Source organism: Dendropsophus ebraccatus, chromosome 1 (assembly GCF_027789765.1).
Source record: "Dendropsophus ebraccatus isolate aDenEbr1 chromosome 1, aDenEbr1.pat, whole genome shotgun sequence".
NCBI lineage: Eukaryota > Metazoa > Chordata > Amphibia > Anura > Hylidae > Dendropsophus > Dendropsophus ebraccatus.
The window spans coordinates 207,331,708-207,345,310 of record NC_091454.1 but is presented as its reverse complement, the minus strand read 5'-3'; the positions used below and the strand labels follow the sequence as shown (position 1 = coordinate 207,345,310).

General features: G+C 41.8%; 1 protein-coding gene across 2 annotated transcripts in view; it reads left to right on the top strand.

Annotated features, from left to right (window-relative positions):
* ADGRL1 (adhesion G protein-coupled receptor L1) overlaps window positions 1-13,603 on the top strand; it is a 279,116-nt gene that overhangs the window by 38,173 nt on the left and 227,340 nt on the right. The window contains exon 1 of one of the 2 annotated variants that reach the window (XM_069945814.1): window positions 7,092-7,178. The exons of the other annotated variant lie outside the window; for it this stretch is intronic. The gene's annotated coding sequence lies outside the window, so the exon portion shown is untranslated. Of the gene's footprint in view, window positions 1-7,091; window positions 7,179-13,603 lie in introns of those variants that run through there. 2 annotated transcript variants of the gene reach the window in all.

Here is a 13,603-nt window from a genome sequence, read left to right as displayed (position 1 = left end):
ATGTGGTTTTACCAGTGTAGAGACACCAAAATGTCACTCCCTATCTCTATTCACAGTAGCATGCCTGAATGAGATCACCATGTCCCCCAGAAGATCCATGTACTGTGTATATACACTTCACATCTGGTAGCTTATAGACTATATTAGACTACAGTATAGGTAGAGTCTTGCATATTTAGAATTACAGGTCATAAAGGGACATTGCATGCTGGATATGATATACAAAGATGTCACTTCTCGTCCAGAAGAAAAATTTAGAAAGTCGTTTGACTGGATAAAATATAAAAGGATGTCACATGTGCCAAATTAGCGTACCAAGGAAATCACATGACATGATATGTTCCCGAGCATAATCCATTCATGTTCTAGTTAATTGGCTGCTTTTAGAGCAGAGTGGTGGACGGTAACCTAGACAATGAGCTGTCAGCAATAGGAGGGAAAGAGCAACATATCAGGAGAAGTCTGAGATGGGACTATCCCTTCAAATATTTTAGGGGAGTGGAGAGCTGTATTTCTTAGATGTACCATCAGGAACATCCTCTTCAATATGACCCATGGATTGAACGGCGCCATCATGGGGAAGCCGGTGCTGTGGTCCATTTTTTGAACCGCGGCCCGGTTCCCGTGTACGGCACCGTTCTATCCACAGATACCGGGTTGGGGCTGAAGCACAGGAGGCGGGCCCGCCTGCCCCCAGTGGGAGGGAATTCCCTCCCCTCTATGACGTGGCTCCATTGGTGCGGGCCGGCTTACCTCCTGTGCTTAACCCCCGGCGCGGTACCCATGGTTACCACGGGCCGCGGTTCAAAAAAACGGCTCCGGCTTCTCTGTGACGGTGCCGTTCTATCCGTGGGCAGATTAAAGAGGATGTACCTGATGGTACATCCTCTTTAAGTCCTAAATCATGCACAGTTGTTTTCCTTGATGTTTGGCCATAGTGGCATGCGCAGTGCATAGTAATAGTTTTCGATGTCTAAATGTGACAAACTCCAGGTCGAGTGTGTATGTGTATGGGGAGTTTATTAGGAGTAGTTGCCGGCTCCACAAACATTCGGCTGGCAGCTGTTTAAAGTATATGACCAGCATAAAAGTGTTATCGGTAATTAAAGTATACAAACCAGTCTCCCTATTGATTCATCCATATATTGGCACTTAAATTACAGCTGTCTTGAGACAAGAGCACTTTATCCAAGGGCCATCCAGATGAATTAGATGTTTCTGGGGCACATCATATGGGGAGTCCTGTTGATCAATGGCTCTCTGCAAAGAAGTATCATCGAAAGGACCCTTAACAACGTTAAAAGACCAAGTTCACCTAAGAGATCTGCTCTGATCCCGCTAGACCGCCCATTACTTTCACACATCTGCAGAAGGCATCTGTAACCATTAGCACAGACCCATTCATTGAGAAGGTGGCCCCACCAAGGACCTATAACACCTCTGGCTGTGTGTATGAAGCCATTGAAACAAATGGTTCCATATTTGCGGACAGAATATGCGGATGTGTGAATGGGGCCTTCATCTGAATGTTAAAAACAACGCAAACAATGTGTGCCAAAAGGGGAGCCGAAAAGGTCCTACCCCTTCTGCTTTCTGACACTCCCTATGTCTGTCTGTGCTAATAACTTTCACAGACTAGAAGATTAAGATATCAGGTGTAAGGGTATGTGCACACAATGGATTCTGAGCAGAGAAATTTTAGCAGTTTCTGCCACCCCCCCTGCTTGAAGTTCTGCCCATCCCATAAGCTTCATTCTATGCTCAGGCTGATTCCACCATCTGCCCACAGAATTGACTTGTCAATTCTTTGGGCGAACAATGGAATCTGCCTGAGCATAGAATGGAGCCTTTGGATAGGCGGAACTTCAAGCAGGGGGTATGGCGGAATCCTTTTGAAGTTCTCCGCTTGGAATCCGTAGTGTGCACATACCCTCAATTATCGCAAGAAAAAAAAAAGGTAATCACCAGAGTTGAGCCCAACTGGAGCATGCTCGCGTCCGATCCTTCTGCCTTTGGCCTTTGAATAAAGAGTTGGATGCAGCCCTATTGAGTACGGGGAAACATGGATACAGCCTATGGCCTATGGCTGTGTCCAAGTTTTCCAGGATTCCCTAAGGCTGAATCCAACTTGTTCAGCCACCAGTAATCAAATGCCGACCAATCGGACTTGAGCATGCTCAACTCTAGTAATGACTTTAGTAAAAAACTTCTCCGCTCCAGCCAAACATTTTGGTACACGATATGGAGGTTTCTCTTTTACAATGTGTTGAAACAGTTAACATTCCTTTCCAGGGTGGTGATTGTAAACACGCTCCGCTAAATCATGACACCTTCTGGAAATCTTTCATTGAAGAGGGTTGTACTGCGTTAGAAAAACACGACTGCTTTCTTCCCAAAATGCCACCCCTGTCATCAGGTTATATGTTGTATTGCCTTTGAGCCCAATTCAATAGAGCTGAGCTGCAATACCAGACACAACCCATGGACAGGTGTGGCACTGTTTCTGGAATGTTTTCCTAATCCTGCCCAAGCCCCATGAAGAATTAATCGTATTCTTTATTATCGAGCGTTTTGTTTGATAATGGTGTTATTATGTGCCCGGTGGGTCCTGTTTGATCCTATTTTGTGAGTCATTTCACTTTGTATTATATTTTTTCATGTAAGAGATTTATCTGCCTCGCATGTGGATTTTAACTATTTGCCAAATAAATCTTAAATTTTTATGGGACTTGATGGCCGGATTCTATAATTTTATTAGCTATTACCAGGCGCAATCCACGCATCAACCCCGTAAAGGTGGGGTGAGCTCTTCTCTCTTTCTTCCAATGACTTGAATTGGAGTATATGGCCCATTATAGCCACATGTAACTTTCGAGGGCACAGTTATCATGTTCGCGAAGGTATTACATTTACATTTTCTATACTCTCAAAGGAAAATACGGAGTTTACATTTTGAAAAAAGTTTTTAAAATTGATTTTAACGTTGGTTTTATATGTGCGTTTGTAATGCATCTGTAAATGGGGATGTGATTATGCTTTCTTTATAGAATTACTATGACTTTTGTACTTCTTTTTATACTTTTTTGGGATATTTTAGCTGCTTCCTAGATACACTTTAGCTAATATAGTAAAACCCTTAAAAACTATACGTATGTAGGGATCATTGAATAGACCATGTTGTAATGGTTTTTACCCAATAAAATCTGGATCTGATGTATGATCATATATGGGGTAAATCCTAAATCTTTGATAACAATGAGAGCCCCAGTGTCCTATACTATTTAGCAATCAGAAGCTTTTTGGAGTCATCTATATACGGCCACAATTCTGGAGCTGGCGGGTTATCTCTATCTTCAAGATTTAGTAAATTTATCAGGAGATTTTTCCTCTATTGATATAATAGTAACGTAAAAAGTACAAACTGCTATCCTTTTTTTTTTTTTTTTTTGCGGGTTCCAAATTTACAATAATAAAGGTTAATCTATGGGCAGCATGGTGGCTCAGTTAGAACTGGGGCTTGGGTTCACCTCCCACCAAGGACAATATCTGCATTAGTTTGTATGTTGTCCCTATAGCTACGTTCCCATAACATCTTTTTTGGCTGTTTGAGTCCAAATAATGGCCGTTAATTAATAATAACATCATTATGAAATAACAGCCATTATTTGGACTCAAACTGCCAAAGAAGACTTTGTGGGGCAAATCATGATGTGGGTTCAGCCTATGGGGTCTTACACTAAAGATTCAGCTGCCAAGTTACTACATCCATGTACAGGGATATCCATAAATTGTATATTCGTTTGCTCTGTATACTAAGAATTGTGTCCTATACGGGAAGGAAAAACACTACGGAGCCCCATTCTCCCATGGGAGAGTGACATGTGTTGAACATATTGCAGTCACTTTCACTGCAGGTTGTGCAATACGTGTAGCAGTCGAATGCTTTTTACAATTACGATAGACTGTCAGCTACTTCCCTACATGTCACAGCGGTGACGGCGTCCAGCAGAATGATGGATATGGCCCTCTCTATATAAATCCCCCCCCCCCCTATAGTTACATAAGAAAACAAAAACTCCCATAGACTGATAGCTCAGGTTTATTTCCATGATAGTAGTGAGTTTTTCTCCACGCTGATAATAAATATGCAGCCCAATATAGCCAGACAGCAAATCTCTATCTATGCAGCGATAATTAATGTCAATTACACATTTTCCTTACAAAGAGTTAATTAACCCGATCACCTAGCCCGCACCTCTCTGCTCACATGTGTCTCCTTTGAAACGCGCCGTGCCATCACTGTCAACATGCCGCACACCTCCGGGGCTGATGGCAACAAACCTACTTGATTAAACGTGTCTTGGAGAACCAAAAACACTCAGTTGACTAAATTTAATTGCCGTGAAGAAAAATTATCATTGATCCTTTTAGAAATGAGTCAAGAAATTGAATGTTCCTTCTCCGCTTGTGCTGCCATGTTTACTTAAAGGGGAATCTGAAGGAGAAAAGTGACGTGAACCGCACGGTCCAGGGAACACGGTCTTCTCGATTGAAAGGAATTGTAAGGAAAGAGGCGAAGGCGTTTACAAGATTTCTTCGAAAGAACTCGGAAGTTGTGACGAGTGCGATCTGGTACGTATGAAGCTATGATGAAGGGTAGCTTCACACGTACCATTGCGTAAACTGGTACTGTTATTTTGTATGGGTTTACATGCTGGCCTAATCCCGCTTAACCTGTGGAATACTTTACCCGCTCATGCTCCGGTCTGCTTCTGTGGTTCCCGACTAGGCTTGATCGCACAGAGAAAAAGGTAAGTTTGATCAAACTCGAACCTAGCCGGAATTTCCTAGGCTGAAACCCAGAATTCCAGGTGGTCCCCAGGATGTCTCCTCCTTCCGCACGGACCATGAAGGCATCAGGAATCAAATGCGGAAAGTCTGGCTAGGTTCGAGTACAATCGAACCTAGCTTTTTCCGCTGTTTGATCAAGCCTATTCCCGACATTCTGACGTCCCACTCAGTAGCTGCGATGGGACAGCACACTGATTGGCTGAGGGTGAACATTTAGGGTGAACTTTTTAAGTCGGTATTTTTTTATGTTCATTTGAAGGGTACGTGTCCAAATTCAGCTAATACGGTAAACAAATAGCTGAAAAGCTGAAGAAGACAATGTTGGCTGCTGGTCAAAGTGCTGAACATGGTGAAATCCTAGGTGCATCGCTCCTTTGGCTTACTAGGAATTGCTCCCACCTAGCCACACCAATGAGGGGCAACACCCCGAAACAGCTGTCTATGGCTGGATATCTGGCTTTGGTATTTCCCTTGTCATAACCTCAGACTCGTAAATTAGTTGGATAAAAACTTTTAGGGCCACTTTATATGGTGGTTTTGGAGGTCTCCTCACAGGAGCCACCCCTTGGCTAGGTCCTTCCCTGGAGGGATATCTGGCTAGTCCTATGTCATAAGACTTATAACTATACATTTAAATTCTTTATCTGTTAGAGCTTCTGCCCAACCAACCGTACTAGGTTATATGGACATCATACAGAGGGCTCCTCCACTAGCTAAGAGTGACACTCTGGAGGAAGAGGCCTCTTCATGTGTCATGTTCATGTGTCAGCCATTCATTTATATGACCAACACGAAATGAGATGACCGCCAGGGGTTTCTGAACAGGAACCCACAGGGATCGCCTTATTTCCAAGCCATCTTTGTACTATAAAGGGATTGACATAAAGAGGAAAATTCTTTATCCCTTAAAGGACTGAGACACTTATGGCCTTAAAGGGGCTATCGAGCCACATAGTGTATAGCAATGTACACCAGTGCTCTGCTTCCTGGTTCGGGGTAAGGAAGCTCCCCCCTCCCCTTTGTGTTGGCAGGTGACTAGTGACATTTATAAAGAGGTTGGGCAAGGGTTGGTCAATAGATAGATGACAGCCCCATTCTAAAGGTCTGCAAAAGTCTACAGAACCAACTCACTTTGGCAGAACCACCTGACTCTATAAATGTATGGTGGCTTCCTAACTCAGAATAACTCTGAGAAGATAATTTTGGATGAAGTGTTCTCGGACAGATAAGTCAGTGCTGTCTGGTAGTGGCTTACTCCTCCTCTCCATTGACAACTGTCTATGTGGATAGACAGATCAGTAGGAATCAGCTATTCATTTATTAAAAGTGTGGGTCTCCCTTCAAACTTAAGTAGTCATCCCCTGACACAGAAGTAGAGGGCACCCCTTCCATGTCGGAATAAAACCCAAGAGTAGAGCAGGACTGGCAGTTGTATTTTGATTTATTTAATTTTTTTTATATAAATATATGGTTGTATTTAATTTAGAATTTGAATTTATGAATTTTTTTTATGTGGTAATGCAGAAACAAAGTTACAAATTCTTTATTGTATGAATATATATATATATATATATATATATATATATTATCTTTTTTTTTTTTTTTTGCATTAAAGGGGTACTTTAATCATTAAATGGGTAAATTCTGTGTCAGAGATTTGTAATTTATATGTCAAGTCTTCCAGTACTTACCAGCTTCTGTATGTCCTGCATGAAGTGGTGGGTTCTTTCCAATCTGGAGAGCAGGAGAAGTTTTCTATGGGGAATTTCTACTGCTCTGGACAGTTCCTGACATGGACAGAGGTGGCAGCAGGGAGCACTGTGTCAGACTGGAAAGAAAACCCCACTTCTGATACTTTCTGACAGTAGTTGATTAAAAAAAATACACCTTTAAATGAATAGGTAACAAGTTTTTTATGGCTCAAGACGAATGTAACTATGTATACTGTAGTACATGCATGTTTAATGCTGATGTATTTGTTTATTTTTGTTTTTGTATTTTTATGCATTGAGGAACTTTTTCAGTTTTTTAGGAAACGTTTACTTTTCTCTATTTTTTAGCCTGTCTTGTTTTCTGTTTTTTAGCTTAACGTACTATGATACTATGTCTATATGCGAGGACCTTTCTTGTTGTTCATGTAAAATGCACAGAAGCTTACTAGGATATTGCCCTGAGGTCTGTTTTTTTTTTATCAGGCCCGTGGCTGTCTAGAATACCCTGTCACCCCCAGCAATCGCAATGCCAGGCTTGACAGTAATGGTACAGAAGGAGCCCCCCTCACCATCATTGATCGCACTGTTTCCGAGGGAATAACTCCAGCCACTTAGGTACCCCCCCCCCCTTCTGATTTTCTACCAACATACGATTGGCATCAGTGCCAACTACAACTAACCTTTTTTGTTTTCTTTTTTAACTATTTTTGCACTACTTTTAACACTTTACTGTACCTTGTGTTGCACGTTGTTACGCTGAAAGGGTTAAGGAATCACTTTTGTAGTCCCGGTGACTAGAGCTCACACCATATAGCGGGCGGTTGCAGTGTCATTACCAGGGGGTACAGCGCAGAGGGCACACTGTTCTGAACCCTGTACATACTCAGGGAGGATGCCCCCGAGCCGGGTGCTGAACTGGTAGAGCTGCAGCCAGCCTGTCCTTAGGCTAGGCAATGACATGTGCATTACACAAGCATTTATGCATGTCTCTTCTGCCATTAGGCATCAATCTCCCGGACAGCTGTGTTTTATGATATTCCATTATCCATACATTTGACCTAAATAAATGGCTCCATAAATGAGAAGCTTCACCTGCGGCTCCCTGAGCGGTACCAGACACCTGAGGCGGCAGTGCAATGTCCAAGGGCTTGGTTTGCGGCTTAAGAAACATATTTAAACCTGTGTCTACAGGAGATAATAGGCAAAAATATTATATACATTGTGATGAAGGATATTACAATCCTAAAGAGGTAACATTTCAGCTATGTGGGTTGGGTCACCATTAACATCCTGTAGGTCCCAATTCTACCAACCAAAATAACTCCAACCAGTCAAGGCCCCGAGGCTGCTCACACTGCCTTAAAATATTGAAAAAACATCAATAAAAACACTATGGGGGAGATTTATCAAACATGGTGTAAAGTGAAACTGGCTCAGTTGCCCCTAGCAACCAATAAGATTCCACCTTTCATTTTCCAAAGAATCTGTGAGAAAAGAAAAGAGGAATCTGATGTGTCAATTCTTTCAGAGCGGAATCATAAATAAGTGTTATCATAAAATTACCTATTGATTAAATCAAGGTTTAGTGTTAAACCTTAAATATTTTTAAAGAATTTTTGGCGATTCTCTCTCCCCCCCCCCCCCCCCCCCCGTCTATGTCCATGGGGCTTGCTGTAAAGCAAGACATTATATACAGTTAAAAATAGCCCAGGCAAGATGGCAGCCTCCATAGCAATGTATAAATAAATTAAATAAATCTAACCAGAAAATAGAAGCAGATTAGAATAAAACTAACCTGTTTCAGTATCTGGGTCTAATTGGGGGGGGGGGGGGGGGGGGGGATCTAGACAGTACATTCCCTTTAAGTCCTGTAAGTTGTAAAGTTCAGCCCCTACAGATGATCAATTGGATTGAGATTTGGGAATTTTTGGGGCCAAGTATTAGCCCTACTGAAAGAGGCCACTGCCAACAGGGAACCCTACTGACATGAAAACTTGGTCTATAGAATGGTTAGGTACTGTAGGTGATATGTGTCACAGTAACATTCACATGGTGCCAAAGTTCCCAGCAGAAAATTGCCCTTCAGCCGTTTGCCCTCTTCCCCTAGTGTATCTTAGTGCCATCTCCTCCGCACGTAAGGCTGGGTTCACACTATGATTTTGCAATCCAATGCATTTGTTTTGATCTGTTTTTTTCATTAACTTCCATTATTTAAAAAAAAAAAATTAAAAAAACAGATCAAAATGCATCTGTTTTTTTTAACACCCCAAAAAAATTCGGTAGACCAAATTTTTGTGTACGTATAAAAAATTATGCTTTTGATCCCTTTTTTTTATATAATGGAGGTCAATGGAAAGTCAACTGATCAAAATGGTAGCACACGAATCCGAGAAAAACGGATTGCAAAAACGTAGTGTGAACCTAGCCTTAGTGACAAAGAACCACCCATGAGCGATGATGTAAAACTCAATAGACTAGACAGCCTTCTATTGCTCCCTAGTCCAATAATGATAATGACATGCCTTTTTAGGTGTATTTGTTGGTGGCTAGTGGTCAGAAGGGGCAGTCTGGTCGGAGGCTACACAGCCCCATATGCAGCAACAAGATCCCAATTAAATAAGCTGAAGTCCTATTACACAGCAAATATACATTAGAACGCCGACAATGAAGATTAGTGCCAGATCAAATTATATTCATCTTCACTAATTCATCGATGTAAGTGAAAAATCGATAGATAAACAGTACGAAGGACAGAAAATTGATGGGTGAACAATACCAAAAATAGCAGGCAGCAAATATCATTGAGCCTAAGCATAAAATATTACCCAACTAGCCGATATACTGTAGATACTGGTCAAGTCTCAGAAGGGTTAAAAACTAGTTATAAGAACAAGCTGCAAAAAACTACCATACAGTTATACATACAGTACATATAAGTGGTGATGAGCGAATACTGTTCGATCGAATAGATATTCGATCAAATAGTAAGGTATTCGATCTATCGAATATTATCGAATAGTTCACCGAATATTCGAAAAATATTCGATAAGCGTTCAAATCCCCCAGCTTTCGGTTTTTACCTCCAAGTGGTCGAATAGATGTTTTTCAATAATCGAATACTTGTTCCCGTAGACTTTAATGGGATTGAATATTCGATCGAATATTCAAATATTCGGGTGATATCCGTACGATTCGTACGATATTCGCTCTGTATTTGACTCCCTGTGGATGGAGAAGACGTTACGCATCCATCTTCTCCATCTATCAGGAGTCAGATGTCCAGTGTTCGGGGTTTCGTGAACCCAAACATATATATTCATACCGTTATAAATTAATATAACAAATATAATGAGAGACTCAGACCATAGAACCTTTTAGTAAGTAATAACCATTGTATACATGGAGCACCCCACATGCCACATTGGAGATGGTCTGATCCAGTCATCTAGCCATGGCTCTTTGTCCCTTGTCAATGTCGCTCAGATCCCTCTGTTTGCCCATTTTCCTGATTTCAGCATTGACCTCACGACCTGACTGTTTTCTTGCTGCCTAATATATCTGACCTCTTGACCTGTGCCATTGTCATGAGACAATAAATAGCATTCACATTCAAGAGCAAGTTTTAACGTTCTACTGCATCTTAAAGCGAATGTATCACCAGTACATCACTTTTCTGATATTTAAATCTATAGAACAGCACCGACAGGGGATGCCAGTGCCACGGTCCATTTTTGAACTGTGGCCCGTTTCCAGCATACGACGCCATTCTTTTCCTGGGCACCGGCCGGGGATGAAGTACTGGAGGTGGGCTGGCCCTCCATTAAAATCAATGGAGCCGAGGGGTGGGGGTTTTCTCCCTCTGGGGGTAGGCCAACCCGCATCCAGTGCTTCACCTCTGACCGGTGCTTGGGAATAGAACGGCACCGTACATGAGAACTGGGCCGTAGTTAAAAAATAGGACTGCGGCACCAGCATCCCCACGCCAGCAACGGTCTATCCATGTAATTATCAGAAAAGCGATGTATCGGTTGTACATTAGCGTTAAACATTTATCATATGTAAGGGGGAAGATCTCCAACATATGGCACCCAGAGAAGCCTGTACGGTTCCATACAAGTCATAAGATACCTTGCACTGGCCTATAGGGTCTTTGCCATTACATATATACCCTTATTGTATTTTTATGGTGTTTTTCTCCAGATTTTTGTTGCATTTTACAATATTGTTCAGGCCTCCATGACAATATTGCAAATGGCAGGTGGGCACGTTCTTATGGCATTCTCTCAGCAGTATACAGTAGCCTCGGGCTGTGAGCCTGTGGATTTTAAGCGGCCACATATTCCTATAGAAATAAGTTATTAAAAACAGCTTTTACATGTTTAATGCTCACAAAAGGGACTGTGAAGAAATCTTAATAACAGATGGAGGGTTATAATGCCTGTGGAGGTAAGGCTCTATTACACGGAGCGATTATCGTGCAAAAACCCGGCAAAGCGACCAATCGATAGCGATAGATAGCCATATGGTAGTGAACAATTAACTAACAGTAATACATTCACCGATTAATGTTGTGAACGATTATTTTTGTAGTCGTTACATGGTTGCTAATCGTTGGTGATGAGAAAAAAAATGGTTGTTTTTATCCTGATTTCTAAGATTTAACATGAACGTATTGGCAAATTATCAGCAACCCTGTTGCACACGCTTAATCCTGTTACACCCAACAATGATTGCTAGTGATCGATCTGGTGGGTTTTTGCGCGATAAAAAGGGTCTGTAGTCAGCAATAGGGGCACGCTGTCTGATTAATAATAATGACTGAGTGGCCATTAACTAGGTATGGTTATACAGATAAGGGGGTGGTCAATTATTGGCTTCTAGGCTGCAGATAAATAACTAATGAATAAGGTGGAGGTGTCCATGTGGACATCACTGGACCACTTTTCATATATAGACTATGTACAGTGTTGGACTGGCCCACCAGAGCACCAGAGGATCCCTCGATGGGCCCCCAGCTTTAGGACCTGCACTAACACTGACTGACGTGTCGTTTTTCACTGGTGGTTCATTTGTGGTCCCCCAGATACCACGACATTGACTATATATACCGATTTGTGACGAGTGAACATATTCGTGAATGTTCGAATGTTAGTAAGAACATGATGCTAATTGTTCGCGTTCGCCATTCACAAACAATTTGTTCGATGATCGGAATGGTTATAACAATCATTTTCAAACATATTCGAACTTGTGAGCGTATGCAACTGTGTAATCTACGCCTGATAATCTGTACGCATGTGCGTAACTCTAGACCAAAATGTATTCTATCTGTACGCAACTGCGTAATTTACACTTTGCACCTGATAATCTGTACGCATGTGCGTAGACTAAAACTTCAAATTCTACTGTACGTTCGTTATTTGTTCGTGAATGTTCGGCGAACACAAACACGAACCGATCACGGTCATTTTTTTATTTTTATATTCTTGTTCGGGATCCAAACCGAACGTCGGGATGTTCACTCATCACTAATACCAATACTGCAATTGAGCTGAGCTCTCCAGGTTTCTCATTGCTATCACTTGTTTTGGCTCATCTTTCATTGTACCTGACCGGTTGTGACTTCCCTATGGCACCTCATCCTGGTTCTTATGCAACATTACATGACCCTCAGGGCTTGCTCAACCAATGCTTCTTTAGCCACTTTGAAGTCCTGAATTCATCTGAGTGCTTCTATCCATACGACAGTCATTGGAAAGGATAGTCCTATAGATTACTTCTAGCCTGCACTTCACTGTCATCCACAGACCCGCCCCCCCCCCAGTCACCGCACTACCAATGTGCGAATCTTTGGAAGTCCATTGATTTGGTTACCGTTTTGAAAATGTAGTGAATGACCCCCTGAGGTTTCCTCCTCTAGGGAAACCATGGCTGCAGGTACTGTACATGATGTTGAGGGATGGTCGTAGTGCAGACAGCAGCATGCTCCTGGCACCATAAAATATAATATATCTATTAATACATAACCCCAAGTGTACCATAAAGGCCACAGACACAGCCATTATGTGATGTACATCAGTATACATAGAAAGAGATACATTTCATCAAATTGCAGGAGACTAATGATACCCGTCAGGTAGCCATTTTATGACCTAAACCAGTATATGAGTCAGTGGCGAGGGCTATTTCCAGCATTAGAAGTCAATGGTTATTAGAGAGCAGTCTATCATCTCACTAGTAGCTTGTGACTTTACCTGCGTAAATGATGTTATTAGGTTCCAGTCAATTGATAGATTGCATTCTCGTGAGTATTGGTGCAGCCCACAAGATGGTTGCATCCTCTGTGCATGAGTAACTACTTTGACATTAAAAGCCTTGAGAACACTAATGACCACTTCATCAGGACTGTAGAAATCTTTCGGATTGACTGGCTTGCTGATTGTAATGACCATATTAGAGGACCCATTGATTGCTGGTGGAGCTAGTGACAAGGAGTGATGGTGGATTAGAGAGTTTGTGGTGAACTGCTAAGTACTTCTTTGTTCCGGATTCTTTTTCCCGTTATTTTGCACATATTAAAAACCACTTACCGCTACTTCTGTTTTCTATATGTCCTCTATAAATCTTATTTTCATCGGTCGTCGCTAGTCGCCAATTTTCTTGTTGTATACATCGGGTCTAAATCAATAGCTCGATACCCTTTGTTTAGCTGGTGATAATTCTCATTATTTGTCTAGGTTTGTAACGCAATCTTTTATGTAATCCTATGTGAGTACATTTATTAGGTTCTTTAACTGTCTTCTAGGTGTGTGATATTTGTACAGTTTCTATATTGCTATAAGGGGTTGACATGAGCTACGGGTATTCACATCTCAATGTACTAGCATGTACTCTACAGGTGCCAAAAAACATTGGCACAAAGTGGAAAGAACCTGCCGATCCTCATATCGACGTACAAAAAGCCATAATTGGTGTTGAGCGGACCTGTTAAACTCTTCGGGTTGGGCAATGTTCCAACTTCTGCAGCCGCGGGGAATCAA